The sequence below is a fragment of the Trachurus trachurus genome, assembly GCF_905171665.1.
Source record: "Trachurus trachurus genome assembly, chromosome: 12".
In the NCBI taxonomy this organism is placed as follows: Eukaryota; Metazoa; Chordata; class Actinopteri; order Carangiformes; family Carangidae; genus Trachurus; species Trachurus trachurus.
The window spans coordinates 21760138-21775749 of NC_139908.1; positions in this window are offsets into that span (position 1 = coordinate 21760138).

Here is a 15612-nt window from a genome sequence, read left to right on the forward strand (position 1 = left end):
TTAAAATTCTTGCTCCAAAATCCTACTTATATTTAAATGTTAGTGTTTATTCCTTATGGACACAGTGCAAAAGAAAATGCTAAACAAGAATATTTTTGGTAAGCATACTACATACTGACACTCTGGAAAACGGCTTCATTTGTCCTCATTAAAAGCTTAAAAGTCCATGAATAAATAATCATTAAAGAGGATACTTTTTTCCCTGCTTTTTTTTTCTTTTTCTTTTTCTTTTTTTTTTTTTTTTTTTATCTTTGGCCTTATGCAAAATAAACTCACTGACTAAATAAATATGCTCCATAAAGGCTGTTTAGAAACGTGCCCTCCCCCCTCTGCTTCCACATTTAGATGGCTGACATGCACCTAAAGATCAGATCCTACATTGGCTGTTGGTTTTGGAGGGAAAGATTGGACCTCCGAGAGTCAACTTAAAGCAATTAAGTGAGGATGATGAGTCTTTCTCTCTCTGTGCTGCTTGAATCACTAAGCAAGGCAGAATCAAAACTTAAAGGCAAGAAGAAAAGATGAGCGTGCACAGACCGGTCCCAGCGGTTTAATTATTTTAATTATCTCTCCTCTTTCAGCTTTCCTAAAAAAGAGGCCATTAAAGGATGCCCGTTTGGGTTAATCTGATTAAAAAAACAAGATGGAGGGAGAGATGAAAGCCTGCAGATGTCAGTGCTAATCAGGGGAGTTAAAACTGCTATTTGTGAACTGGGACGGTTGTTAAAGTGGGTAGAAAGTGCGTGCAGTGTGAGTGTTTTTTTTTTTTTTAAATACGTTTTTCCTCACTTCAAAACACCTCCTTTCCGCAGCCTCTGTTGATAAACTCCTCAAACTAACACCATGTTTGATTCTCTGCCGCGCTGTGTAACTGTGCTGGCAGCAGGTCAGGCAAACACAGCACGACTGCAGAGAAATAGTGAATAGTTTAAGTTCGGTCCCAAGCGATACGGTTTCGTTTTTTCGTAAAGGAAGATGCCATCTGAGGAAGTGATGAAAGCAGCATTAGCAATTAGCAGCGCAAGAGTGGATCTTAGATTTAGCAGAAAGTCGGCCAATAAGGCACGTGATTATCAATTTGAAGATGGTCATCGTCTGCTTCTGAGCAAGTTGCCAGCAATGGAGTCTTCATGTTGTTATGAATTCAGGTGAGGAGTGTCTGTCTGTTGCCACTGCAGATTAACCTTTTAGATTTTTTTAGATAGATTTCTTGATTCTCATAGAGCAACATATTTTTTGTTGTTGTTTCAGGATGAGCGAAGGTAGAGGGGAAGAAGAGAGTAACTACAGTCGAAGGCCAGTCATTCACAATGCCCTTTTAATTCTACGCTCTGTCAGTTTCCACACTGGGAAGTAAACAGACATTTCTGTTATGCGTTCTTGAGTGTGCAGCCTGGCTCCAAGATACAGACAGTCATTTCTGGAAGCGGCTTGAATTAGGTTGCTTTCCAATGGAAGTGTTTAAATATTCTCCCTGCACTGCCGGAGTTTTTCAGTTGTTCCAAGAAAATCTAAATTTTTTACAGAAAATGTTAAAAAAAAAAGTATTTCTCTCTGACTCGATAAGCTGGAGATGATGATTTTTGCAGTGTAATGATTTAATACGCATAAGAAGCTATATGAATCAACTCAGCAGCAGGCCAAATGCAACACTGTCAGGTTTCATAATGCAGGGAGTTGTTCAAGTTCCTCTGACTGCAGAGCTTGACATTTGTTCAGGCAAGAATGAGCACAAACCCAGCGCAGGTGTTGAGCCACAGCGAGGCGAGAGAGGAGGAGGAAAGGAGGGAGGAAAAAAAAAAACAAAGATCTACTTTCAAACTAAATCAAGCAGAAGGAATGTCCTGAGTGTGTACAGAGATGGACGGGAGCCCATGCAATATTAAAGTGCCATGTCTGGCAATGCCAACCGTGCCACTCCTCTCCGCGGCTCCCGCCCTCCTGGCTTCCCGGCCATCGGCTCTTCCCTCAAGGTGACACTTCAAAGCGGGCACGCAGACGTGGCAGGCTTGGCTGTCGGCATGAAGCCAGCCCCCCCCCCACCACCCCAACCCCACCCCACCCCCTTCTTCCTCCTCTTTCTCTCCCGCCCACCACCCATTCTACCCCACTACCCACACCACCACCACCACCACCTCAAAGACACAGCTCCTACCCCTGCTGGGCCAGGTCAGCGCCAAGATCCACACCGCTTGCCGCCTCGGGAGCCGCTGTCAAAAAACTCTTCCCCACAAGCTTAATTAATAACGGGCCATTCCTAATGCAAACCCTCTGAATCTGCAGCCTGTTTCCCTCCGATCCTATTGGTGAGTTCTGAGGCCTCGACAGAAGGCAGACAAGGAGAGGAGGGCTGGTTGGGGATGCATCCAAATCATTTGAATTTCGATGATTAGGATTCACATGCATTATTCTCCGCGCTTTATAACCTATTTTCTGTGTTGTACAGTGTGCCTGCCTGCCTGCCTGCTTGTCTGTCTGGGTGTTTTTTTTTTAAAGATGTCTCTCTTCTGCAGATGATTGGAGACACTCGAACCAAAGAATATAGGGCTGCTCTCCTCAGCCTGTCTGACAGGTGGGGTAGGAAAAACATAAATGTGCACACATACACGCACCCAGTCTGCATCAGCTGGGTCCAGGGTCTGTAATCACCTCTCAAACCTGGAGGGAGAATTTTACCAAGCACACCGTGATCGATATTTGCCGATCCGTCTGCCTGTATCAACCTCAAATAAAAGCAGGAGAGCAGGAGACAAGGCAGCACAGGCAGGTCGTGAGGAGGTCTGCTGCGCCCCCGTTAGATGTCTGTGAAAGCGCTCATCAGTGTGTAGAACCGGCCTCATCCCGGCACGCCGGGTCACCGCTGCCTCACCCTGAGCAGCGCACGGCTGATTGTCTCACAGTCGGGGCGAGCAGGGTTGTTGTTTTCTGAGGTGAGAGGACGGATCTTTTCCAGCAAGCTGGGCTTCGGTTTTTTTAATAGGGCCCCAGCTCCAGCACCTCGCAGGCCTGCACAGGCCGACACGCTGATGATGAGGAGGGAAACTCGTCCAAACTCACTCCTCCTCCCCCATGCCAGTCTCGAGCTCATGTTGTTACTGTATTTTTATTCACCGCATGTGCTCCTTCGCCTCGTCCGTTGCATTCTTGATGGGATGAGCGGGAGGGGGAAAAGTGCAGGCTAAACAACCCTATGTGCCTCGAGAAGCCGTGGTTAAATGGTACACGGCTTGGAAACATAAGGTCTGAAAGTACGAGCTCAGCCACGAGAGCATTGTGGCATTTAGGGCAAGGAGCCGGTTACGTTAGCCGACACACTGATATAATTAGGTCGTCATAAATAAGAGAGGCAACAGGGAGCGAGGGCGTGTCTCAACAGTGGCCATTAGAGAAACCACATACATTGCATTTTAAGAAAAAAAAAGTCACTTGTCTACCTGGAAATGCATGCGCTTCTTCTTTTTCCTGCCTGATCTCATGCACATTTACTCAGTGTCCTACTTGCAGAGTCCTTATGAATATTGTTCTAAACCCCAGAAGCCCTGGCCCTTTAAGTGAGCTAACCGGGGTGGTTGTAGGCTCAAACCAACCTTAATTAGTACACTTACTGCACAGCGAGGGCAGGTACGAAGGCGAGCCTCTGCACTGCAGTTTCCCTCAGATTAAGCCTCTTTTAGATGAGGCTGTAACCTCCCACAATGACGCGGTAATTAACTTCATTAGCTTTCGATTCTCTTTTAGTTTTGGCAAAGTGGGTGAGGCTTAGTTTTGGCCTCCATTGAGATAATAGTTACAGAAATCAGCTAATCTCGTCTGTCTGTGTTTTATCTCCACCAATGTTGCTGTATTTCACGCGTGGTACCTGCTGTTCATCTTGGCGACATGCATGTGCATGAGCGGGTTGTAATGAGTCAGGCGTCGGGTTTTAATAAGCAGAGCTTTACCCACAGATCCTTCTGTGATTTGCATCCATGTCCGACACGAGGCGTAAAGCGGGGTGATTGATTCATGGCTTGTCCCATATTGGAGCGAGAGAGAGAGAGGGAGGAGAGAGAGATAGAGGAGGGCCGTAGATTTATTATCAAGCTCAGCGACAAAGAGAGGAAGAGAGTGTGCATATGTTAATCCACTGGCTGAACGATGATCAAAGACTGGAACAAGCTGAGCCCTGCTGATCGCCTCGGGGCAAACGATGCTCTCCAAGCAGCTGGGAAAGTGTGCAGACGAGGAGTAAACAGATAGTTAGAAAAATCAATAGCCGAGGTTCAGGCCGCAGCATGGTGTGAAGGTCAAAGGAGGCTTGTGTCCGTGGCGCGTAGAGGGAAGTCTGGAAACCAGGGGCGCTTTTAGGCCAATTTAAGAGAAGTGATGTGTTTACAGCTGAGTTGTGTCCAGACATGAAGGAAGTTCAAGCTGAGGTTATGGCTGCTCTGGTCAGTTCGGTTTTATATATATATATATATATATATATATATATATATATATATATATATATATATATATATATATACACACACACACATATATATTGAAAAAATGCCATGAAAAACATACGTTTCTGGTTCAAACTCAGACATCTAAGGACTCGATTCATGGGCAGTGGCTTGGTTGTATGTTCGGAGGCGGACTTCGCATCAGCTCATTTGGGTTTCAAAGGAAGAAGGATTTTCTTTTTAGTGTCAAAACACCTTGCGTGGTCACCGTTTGTTGGTTACCTGTTATTTCACCCTCTTCTTTACACTGACCCAGAGTATTCCCACGAGGCCTGCGTTCGGGTAACCGTGCTTCCTGGGTGCTATGGGAATATGTGCCATCCCCGTGATCCCGTCCTCAGAGCTCATCTTTAGTTTGAATTTTAATATTTCCATCTTCAAAAAAATAATAATCTGACTCTCCTGCATGTCATCATGTAGATAATGTACATAGGCACGCACACTCTCTTTCATCACAACTGCAGTATCTGTCAGGAAATAAAAAAAATATTTGTCATTGCTGTGTTAATTCTGAATACTTTGTTTGTCTATAGCTGAATAATTAAGATGACTTAGCTTTTTACCCCCAAGCTTTAGCATCTATTGACTTCCTCCACTTCTGAAGCGGATTGTTTTTGTGATTAGTCACTTTGTTTAATCTGGTAATGATGGCATCCCCTCAGGCTAAATGCCTGATTCGTGCTTACCAGTTTATTTATTCATTTGTACTTTTGACGTGTTAATCTGCATAAACGGCGAAGAGCTCCACCAGGGCCCCCGTACGTCTCTGCACCTGTCAATTACAACAAATCTGAAACACCAGGAAGCAGCCGCCCTGGTCTCTGCACCTTGATCAGGGTAGAAGTCTGCCTGTCAATCAGCCCTGATCTGTCCTGTCAGGAAGGTACTGATATTCATGCCTTCATCTTTGCCTCACTTCGGCAGCATTAATTGAGCAGAACTGCAGCTAATTAAGAGTGATAAGAGGAAGTGGAGTTCTGCACAAAAAAGACAGTAGAGACACACGCAGCCCTTCAGGCAGTGAAGTTAATTTGTTTGGCTTGTGATACGTCATCATGTATGTGTGTGGTTAAAAGATTTGTTCTATTGTCCTAACCTGCTAATCTTGCCTCTGAGCTACTTATTGTTTAACCCTTTGTTGGTGTCCTGAACTCCTGGGGAGAAACCACTGATTTACAGAGGCTCAGTTTGTGGCATAGGCATAGAAGATTGGGGATACATGGAGCATCCGGTTACAAGGTTGCAGAATCCTGTTATTGTCCACTGTCTAATCCTGTCTGATTGTGGAGCTGCGATGAAATATACATGGTTAAAGATAAAAGAATAAATTGTGCAAACCTCAGAGTAATTCACACTCATGACCTCTGACATATGCCCATTATTTGGGTCAAATTGTGCAGGATTGCTAGGAGTGTGCCACATAAATTATGCTCCATCTATGCAGTTCGTTAACAAGAAAAAGACTGCACCTAAATTAATTTTGGAATAAACGTCTTTTGGGGCTCGTAAAGTAAAATTATTGACCAAATATGAAGCTGCTATGTTTTAAACTGGATGGGATTTTGTGGGTTGTTCATTGATCACAGGGCTGGTGATTCATTCCTTCCTGTCCACATGTGATGTTCTGGACCTTGTGGAAATTGAGCAGGAGCCTGGAGGAAGGTCTTTCTTTTACATGTCATGCGTCAGCCCTGTTAAGTAGTTTTCGAGATACTAACAAATAAGCTGACATACAGGGCCAAAAACACAGCCTCCATTGTTTTTGCTACTGATCACATCCAGTCCGTTTGCTGCACATGAACCTGACATTCACAAGTTTTGACCCAGAAACTGTTGGACTGGCTAAACCAAGCTGCCAGGAGACTTGACAACAGACCAGCCGTCCAAAGGAACCGGCTGACCTCTCCTGCTGCAGCCTGGCCATTAGCAAATCCTCCACTATGTTGTTGGACAGTTGGAGACCTATAATTTACTGCAGCACAGCTCGGTTAGCCCTACAGCAGGCCTCTGGTTATCTCATGCAAATGTTCCCAAATGAAACGAATGGGAAATATCAACAAGCTCTGAGTAATTGCAGCTGATAAAAAATGCATGGGGGTTGTGGTGCCGGACTCGCTTCCCGCAGACGCAGGGAAGTTATCTTTCATTACCCAGACTGTGATAAAGTGCACCAACTTCGCCATCAAGCTAAAGCAATGCATTCAGCTCTGGCTAATAAAGGCTGCTGCCTACCACGCACTTGCTTGTGAAATCCATTTGCAGCAGTTTGTTCCAGAGGAGAAATGGTTGCTGGCTGCAACGATTAATTTTCTCTCTCTGCTGCTTTGACGCCTGTCTCTGTAGTTAAAAATCCCTGCACATGAAGTCTAGATGTTTTATTCATCGTAAAACTTAATTTATATACAGGTATGGATGTAAACTATGTGAAGATTTCACACTAACAACCCCCGCAGTTCACTTAAAGACTAGAGTCTGGTGCACTTGTTCATCGGTGTCCTGGGGATTACAATATCAGTTAGTTTTCAACAGCAGCTCCTCTTTATGTGTTAATGGCTGTGCCCTAATTCAAGACCTCAGTCCTTCAGTCTGTCACCTGAGTGTCACGCGTGAGGCCAAGCTCTGATTCAATCTGCCATGCAAAACAGCTGTTTGGCTCCAAGAAATCTGAATAATAAAGAGGATGACACGACGGCTGTTGCTGTGAGCACAGCAGGGGATCCAAACTCCACAAACCAAAAACATGAGACTAGATTATGAGGAATGGGTAAGGATGATTTCATGGCCAAGGCGAGCTGGGTTTTTTTTTTTCTCAGCTACTGGAAAACGTCTGTGGAGATTTGAAAAATATTCCAAAAGAAAAAGAGCAGATGTTGGTGCTTCGAATTTAAAACTCTAGGAAAGGTCATCTGAAAGAGCATGCCGGTGTTTAGCCTATTTGCTACTTTGCAAAAGCTTAACTCAGATTGTATTCAAAAGTATGTTTTAGAGAATTTAAAATATACTAATAATCTCAATATTTTTTACAAACTCATAAAAAGTTATTAGTCCCAGTCTGTTTAAAATGCTTACAATGTATAGCCTACATAATCCAAATCTTATGAATACTGCTGCCTCTTTGTGTCATCTTCTCTCACCTGTTCAGGTTTTAAATTTTCAAAATAAAATTAAAATTCAAGATTCAGTTCAAAATTCAAGTCTGTATGCTGACGCCTTGTGCTGGCAGTGTGGCTTGTAATGTCAGTCCACCTGTCAGTTTGTTGAGACTGAGAAGTTATGTGATGGATTGCCATGTCATTATGACAGCCTCAAGATCCATTGCAATATAGCATTCGTGATAACTTGATTTTCACCGTAGCGAGCCAAAATTTGTCCAAACATTCTCATCGGCCTCCCTGAACCCATGTTAAGTGTTGGTTTGTTGTTGGTGAACATTATACCTGCTGCACATGGGCATTACTAGCTGTTAACTCTTAGTCAATTTGAGTTAATTAAGTCTAAATTGTGAATGATAGGTTTCTGTGTGTCAGCATGAGCCAATAGGAAAATAAGGACTTTCCTCCGGGACGAAAACTTTCAGAAATTAAATAAATCTGATACCTTCCAGTATGTTGAAAATCGTTTTTGGTAAAAACGTTTGCGTTTGTTGGGCAGCTTTGTAAAGTATAAGCGATTTATCGTAAATGCTGAAGCATGCAAAAATATATTATAAGTTATTAATATTCATTCACCTTTTCAAAATGCTGTCAGAATAGGATCCCTTTTTGATGACAGATAACATTTCTGTGAACTTTGAGATCTGCCTGTAGCCCATGCAGATGAAAGGATCATCAGCAATCCAGGAAAAAAAAAAAAAAAAAAACTTCACTTCTCAACTAGGGTTAATGCTTGTGGCAGTGCACTGACGTCAACAGCTGTTCTCAAACAAGCCCTTTGATGACTCATTGACAGCGGAGGCTCCCGATTGCCACTTTCACTAACTGGGGAAATGTCAGCGTCTGCATTCGACGGAGGCTGATCACAGTCCCTCTACAGATCCCGCCTGCCAGAACAAGGCAGTGATGAAATAGCTCTGGTGTTAATGGATGTGAGAGCAATCTTGACCCTCTCCAAAGAGCAGGCTCTCTGTCTCCATTAAAAAGGGGCCTTTGCTTTGGTCTGGATCAGAGCCTTAGCGCTCTCGGTGCCATGGGGAGTCGCCAGACAAAGGTAATTGTACGCCTCCTCTGCCCCTCCACCTCCACGTCAGGACTCGGGGGAGTGCCTGTGGAGGACACGTATTTTGAAATGGAGAGAAAACACACACAGACAAGTAATGATTAGGTTATTAGCACTGAGATGACTAATTACCTAATTGTACTGTCAAAAGGGGGAGCAGGAGGGGAGCCAGTCTGCAAGGTGAGGAGAGGAAGAGGACCAGAGGTGGAGTGCTTGGAGAAACTCTCCACTCTCCTCCCTCCCTAGGCCGGGCTGCAGGGGTGGCTCCCTCGCTACATCTCTTTCCCCACGGCGTCCCCCCCCATACGCCTGCTGTTTGGGTCCCAGTGACATCTGCTCGTAGCACGACGTGTCCTCCCTCCCCCCCTCAGAGGCCGGAGTCCCCCCCCCCCCCCCCCCATACACACACACACCCCCGCATGCCTCCCCGTGCAGATGTTGCACTCTCTGGGTCCTGCCTGCGTGGAGAGCGTCAAGCCTGTTTGATGTGTGATGAAACGGAATCGAGCGAGCCACTCGGGGGCTCGGGGAGCAAAGGGGGTAGAGGGGGTGAGGAAGGGTACCAGCGAAAGATGGGAGTGGGGGGGGCAGGTGGGGAAGAGTACAGGGAGGAAGGGATGTTGGGATAAGTCTCATTACAATATCAATCAGAGGCTGGGCACAGAGCACAGGGTTGGGATGTCCCTGCACCGGAGGTCAGAAACCTCAGGAGGAGGATGATGGGAAGTAGGAGAGGGTAGGAAACGAGGAGGAGAGGAGAGGAATTCATTCAAGAAAAGAAGGATAGATGAAGAGACAAGGTGAGAGGAGAAGAAAGGAGATGAAATGAAAAGGGGAATGGATGGTAAAGTAGGGATAGAGGCCTCAATGAGCTAAAAGAGGAGATGAGAACACAGAATGAGCAGATGAGAAAGAGGCAATGAGAGGTGATAAAACAGAGACAAAATGAGATCAGAATAAAATGAAATGAGGAAAGAGGAAATTTAAGGGAATGCATAAGAGCGTAAACAAGGAGGAAGAACACAAAGTAGGAGACAAAATGAGACAAAGGAAAAAATTAGATGAACAAATAAAAAAATAGATATCTAGATAAGAGAAATTGTGATTAGAGGAAGGAAATGAGAAGAAACAGGGATGCAGGAGATAAAAGTAGATGGGATGAGAAAAATGAGAGTAGAATAAGCAGAAGTAGTGGAAAGAAGGCAAAAGAAGAGAGGAGGAAAGTAAATCAAAGACGAAACTGGAGGAAAGAAGAGCATATGAGAGGATAGGAAGCAGGAGATAAAAGAATTGGAAACAAAAGAGGATGTAAGGATGAAAGGAGACAGTGAAGGGAGAGGAAACCAGAGAGGAAAAGAAAGAAAAAAAGAAGGGGAGAGGAAAAAACTGCATGAACAAAAAAGTAAATGAGCAGGGAATAGAGTGAATAAAAAAGTGAAACAAAAGAGGAATAGAGAAAAGTGTATGCAAGGAAAGAGGGTGCAAGGAAAGGAGTCCAGAGCTGAAGAAATGAGACTGCAGGAGAGGAACGAGCAAACAAGAGGGAGAAGATATACAGTAAGTAGATGAGAGGAGAGGAAGCACTAGGAAAGGAAATTAGATGAAAAGAGACGCAACAAAAGGAGGAAAGGAAAATGAATCAGAGGAATCATGATAAGAGGAGAGGAAGCCAGAGTATAGGAGCTGGTCGCAGCTCTCTCTCATGTCTCCTTTCTCTCTTTCTTCCTCCGACATGGGTTCCTTCCCTCGACTCTTTGCTCTGCGTTCCTCTATATTCCCTCATTTACTCCTGCATCTCTCCGCCTAATCTCGCTCCCTGTGCAGTATGTTAATTATTGTTGTGAAAGAACAGGAAAGTTAATGATGACGAGGAGGAGGAGGATGATGATGATGATGATGATGATGATGATGATGCGATTATGATTACCACTTAGTGCGGGCAGTGCCGTGCCACGGAGAGAAAAAGTTTAAGAGGAGGAAGTGGGTGAAGAAGCACTAACAGGGGATCAGGTGAAGCGATGGATAGGTTAGCAGTTAAAGATCAAAGTGAAAAACAAAGGCGGATTTCAAACGGGCCCAGAGAGCTTGGCAACAGACCCGCGGCTCCTCTGATAATACTTAGATCTATAAATGTTTCTTTTTTTTATTTATTTATTTTCTTATTTATTTTTAAAATTATTCATCGCCATAATAATTTGGGCCTAACAAGCACTTGAGGGAGACGGCTTCCTTTTGCATCTCTCTCTCCCCCATTTCTTTAGTTCCCCGCTCTGTGGTGCTGGGAGCTCGGGGATTTGGGGGCACTATTAGAGAGAATTTCTTTTATTTGCTGCTAATGAATGATATGCATGATACTATTTTCTTTTTTCTTGTGTACTTTGTGGGGGTAACTGCGAGGATTGGGGCAGGAGCTGGAGAATTGGACTCTTTTTCAAGGCTTTGTTCATTTAACCCTCTTCTCGCCTTCCGAGCGAGTGCATGAGGTTGTTATCGTCACTTTGCCAGATTTCCAATGCAAATATGCTATCATACTTCACTTGACACCAGTGATATGGCATAGTTTGACTTTGTTTTGCTATTTTCAGTCACACTGTATGTTTATGAAATATGGGTTAACTGTAAACATCTCTGCCACCGAGAGAAATAACTGCACATTTATTGTTCTTGATTCTCAAAATGATTCCTGTTTTTTCTCTCTCTCCATATACCCACATGGTGCATCCTAATGCTCAGCTGACACAATGATTTTATTACTTGTTTATGTTGAGTTTACACACACACTGCACTGTCAAAACATACACCTTTTTAATGTCACATTGTATAGATAAATCAATTGATAATCACAACATGGATTGTAAAATTAATCTGACACAGGTCAAGTGCAGCAGAACAGTCTCTTATGAGAAATGTCACAACTGTCGACACACTTGGAAAAAACACATCAATACGATGTTTGATTGCCCGAATGCATCTACATTTCTGGAATTACGTGGCCCATAAGTTGTCTTGATAACGACACAGTAACTTTTTTTCAAAGCGTGATCGCCATTGGTGGACTGTTTCACTAGCCCTGTACCATGTTTCAACCCGCACAGTGAGCTAAAGTTAGCATGAATAAATCTATCATCAGCGTTGGGCAGTTGTTGACGTGTTGTCAAACCTGCATGGATTGAGGGGAATATATACTTTGCCGCGAGAGTGAAAGAGTGAGAGCTGCAGCATCCGTAACGAAGTTTGAGGAAAGACTGAAAGAAGAGAGTATGGATACAACAAAGGCTTGTAGCTAACTCACAGTGACTTCTTCAACCTCTCATGGTGAATGCTATGACTCACTATCACATCACTTCCTACATGGTGGGAAAGAGATTGCTTGTTAGCATGCTAATCTGCAACACAATATAGAGAAAATTGTTATTTCCTCACATTTTATTGATAATCTTAGTTTTTAAAAAATGTTTTAAACTAAAATATTTTTTTTTACAATACCCCGTTTTCAAGGCAAATTAGGACATATCAATATTCTCAGGCAACACAAAAGCTTAAATCCCTTTTTGTTTCATGCAAAAAAATGACAGTTTTAGAAGCCAATAACTAACATATTACTTGTTAAAGCTGATGTTTTTGCAGTATATTCTCCTGATGCCGCAGTGAATAAAGTATTTATTCTGCTGTTTGTGCAAAGATGTCGATATTCGCAGGAGAAACACTGACCTTCACCTCTCTATGCAGAAAACGCAAATACCTTTTAAAGTCTCATCTCAGTAGACTTTTGGAACAACTACACACAAACACACACACATGCATGCATAGACAAAAAGAGGAACATAAACTACTTTGCCTGCAGTGATTTTGCCTGCAATACAATATTTCAAATGTTAAAGCAGCAGCACACATCCATGTGCTCTGTGCCAGTGTAAACATGGCCTGATAATGACCTCCCTCCTGACTGAAGAGAGCTGCTCCTCCTCGACTGTCCCTCCTCTCCTCTCTTCTCCTCTTCCTCTTTGGTGTGATGTGCGCGTCGACCCGGGCCCCCCACCCCACCCCCCCGAAAACTTTGAAGTTGCCTCTCTGCCACCTTCTGCCTAAATCGGCAGCTTCTGATGGGAGTTGATGGAGGCTCTATTGTCTCCCTTTGGAGCACGCTGCAGGAGAGGTTGTGTGATGAATGTTTGAGCAGCGGTGATAAAGCTGCACTTTTCCCATGCTGAGAGTCATGCCAGAGGCTTCACACGCCTCGCCGGTCAGGAGGGGAGAGTCCAGGCCGGGCTGCCCTGATCTTTACTTCCTACAGTGAGCTGTATGGATGGGGCTTCAGGGAGTTCTGGGGTTAAAGGTTGCCTATATAAGCACAGAGCACAAGTCCATAACACACCTGAGAAAAAAGATTCATGTGTAGATGCTCAAATTCAACACCGACTCCTGTCTTTTAAACCCTTTTTGACACATTCACCGCAAACAAACTTTGTACTAATATGTGCGGACGCCGAGGGTTGGTGTTAATGTTTAATTCAAGCCTGTAAATGACCATTAATTAATAAACCTTATACTTCAGTCTCCTCCATGTTGCATGAGCAAATGTTTAACTTTTAATCTGGCAGCAGAGATGTCGACACATGCTCCAGTCTGAATTAAAAAGCACCACAGATTGACTCAATTAGAGCGATGCTGTGAAATATATCACTCAGATGCAACTTGGCAATGTTAAATCCCCCATCTTTGTTTGTTTCTGCACAGCTTGTTGCTCCCCAAACCCCAAACATCTGTGCAGAGGGAGGGGATTTGGGGGGTGGGGGGTTTGCGAGGGGTTGATGGCAGGCCACATGGGGAAGGCCTCCTCTCCCTCAGTCTGTCAGCCCACCTGACTGCTGTTGTGGCAGGCCTGCCCAAGGCAAGACCACAGGCTAGGGCCTCTTGTGGGCCTCCAGCAGGGCTCGTCAGCCTCCCTGAGCCCATTAGAGCACCCCTCCTTCCACCTCCGCCTGGGTAGCCCCCACCCAGCCCTGCAGCCCTCTGCCCCAAGATGCCATCGCTCTCCGTCCTGCTCTGCTCCGCACTGAAATAACTCTATTGTTTTCCACTGTTTGCCATGTTGGGTCTGTAATAGTAGCAGTTTGGGGGCATGTCGTTTTTTTTTTTTTTTTCTGCCTTTGCTTGCCTTGTCCTCAGGCTGCAAAGTTTCAAATCAGGCTATTGGGAGACTATGGCTGGGTGGTGTGTGAGGGTATTTTTAGGGAACAAATCCCAGAAAGGCCTTTTTTTTTTTTTTTTTTACACTTACTGCACTAATGTGGTGTGACTGTTAAAGCTTCCACTTGTGTCCACAGATTGTCTGAATGGTCCAGCAAGGGCGATTATTCAAGCACTTAACCTGGATTCACTTCATCGTATAGCAAAGACAATAGACAGGCGTATTTGTGTTGTATATTTCTCTCTTTGGTTCTTACATTTCTGATTTAATGAGATTGTCTCGAGAGCAGCTGAGATTCTCAGAGGCAAGGTTGGGGATGGGGGGGTGTTATCAGATATTCTGGATATCCTGTGATTCTCTGTCTATTTGAGTCTTTTTGATCTAAATGAAACTACAGGGTGCAGAACAGATCCTGCATGTGAATCAGACCCGGCGACTTTGCATATGAGCCGCTGAAATACCAGGAGAGCAAATTCATGTTCAACCCCAGTTGTGGATGCAATTTGTGAACGTGAGCTTCTGAAGTGTGCTGTAATGGTTCAATTTATAATTAATCATATCTGATTTGCCAGATTGCCATAAACTTGGGGAATAAAAATTTGGGAGTGTTGGGGTTTCTTACTTTTTTAAGCATTAAGTATTTATGATCCTTGATGGATATATAAACTGTGGTAAATCCATTGCCTTGAATATTGATTATTTCTAATTAAAAATGCAGTTTGATAAGAAGGTTAGCAGCTTTCTCTGGTCAGCCCTCCCCCCCATTTTACAACTATCATATGATTTTTTTAAATTCCTGACCTCCTTGTGGTGTTTCCCTGTTTGCAGTTCAGTATGCCAATTAGCTGTAGAGCTCTTTAACGAGCAAGTCATTAGTTCTAATTAGGATGTGGTTAACTGCGATGCATTAAAAGGCGAAACCCATCTTGTTGAAGGATGGCGGTGTCGCCGCTAAGCACGACTGGAAACAGCTGTCGACTTTCCTGAGAGGGTCACGCTATAAACAAATACTCCCCTGAGCACAGGGAGAAGATGGGACACCTACTCTGAGAAAACGGCGGGCATGCAAAATTAAGACAAGGAGGTGTTTGAACGTGTGGTTGGGAAAGAAAATGGTAGGCTATTGTCTGCCTCTATCTCATATTTCTTGGGTGTATCTCAAAATGTTGCAGACCCACAAAAGGCTTTAAAAAGTATTTCGCTCTCCTATGTACAGAAAGTATGAAGACAAAATATAATGCTGCCCAGATTATATTTTTATTAAAATATAAGACAAGCTTTGTCCCTATTGTCACAAAATGTTTGCTCACAAATTCTGCTTATGGCAACTATATACTTTTAGTGTTAAAGTAAATAGAATTAGTTGATTAAGGTTAGGAGAAGAAAAAGTCAAATATTTGTTATCTCACTTTGCACAAGAAAAAGCGTCAGTGTATTTACTTTTAGCTCAGACAATGGTCAGTCACTCTGAGAACAACCTATCAGTCAGATTAATAATAAGATTGAAAAAAAAGTCTATTACATGGGAGCTAACTGCCCAATGCCGTTATTCCCAAGCCACAACCTTTTTGCAGCCTAAAGTTAACACTTTTATGGGACCACCATTCAACCCATGCACCTCCAAATGATTTCTGTTTGATACAATAACATGGCAGTTGTGTTTCTTCATTAAAGTTGCTATTTGTGATTTTTTGGTATCACTACATAGCAATATTA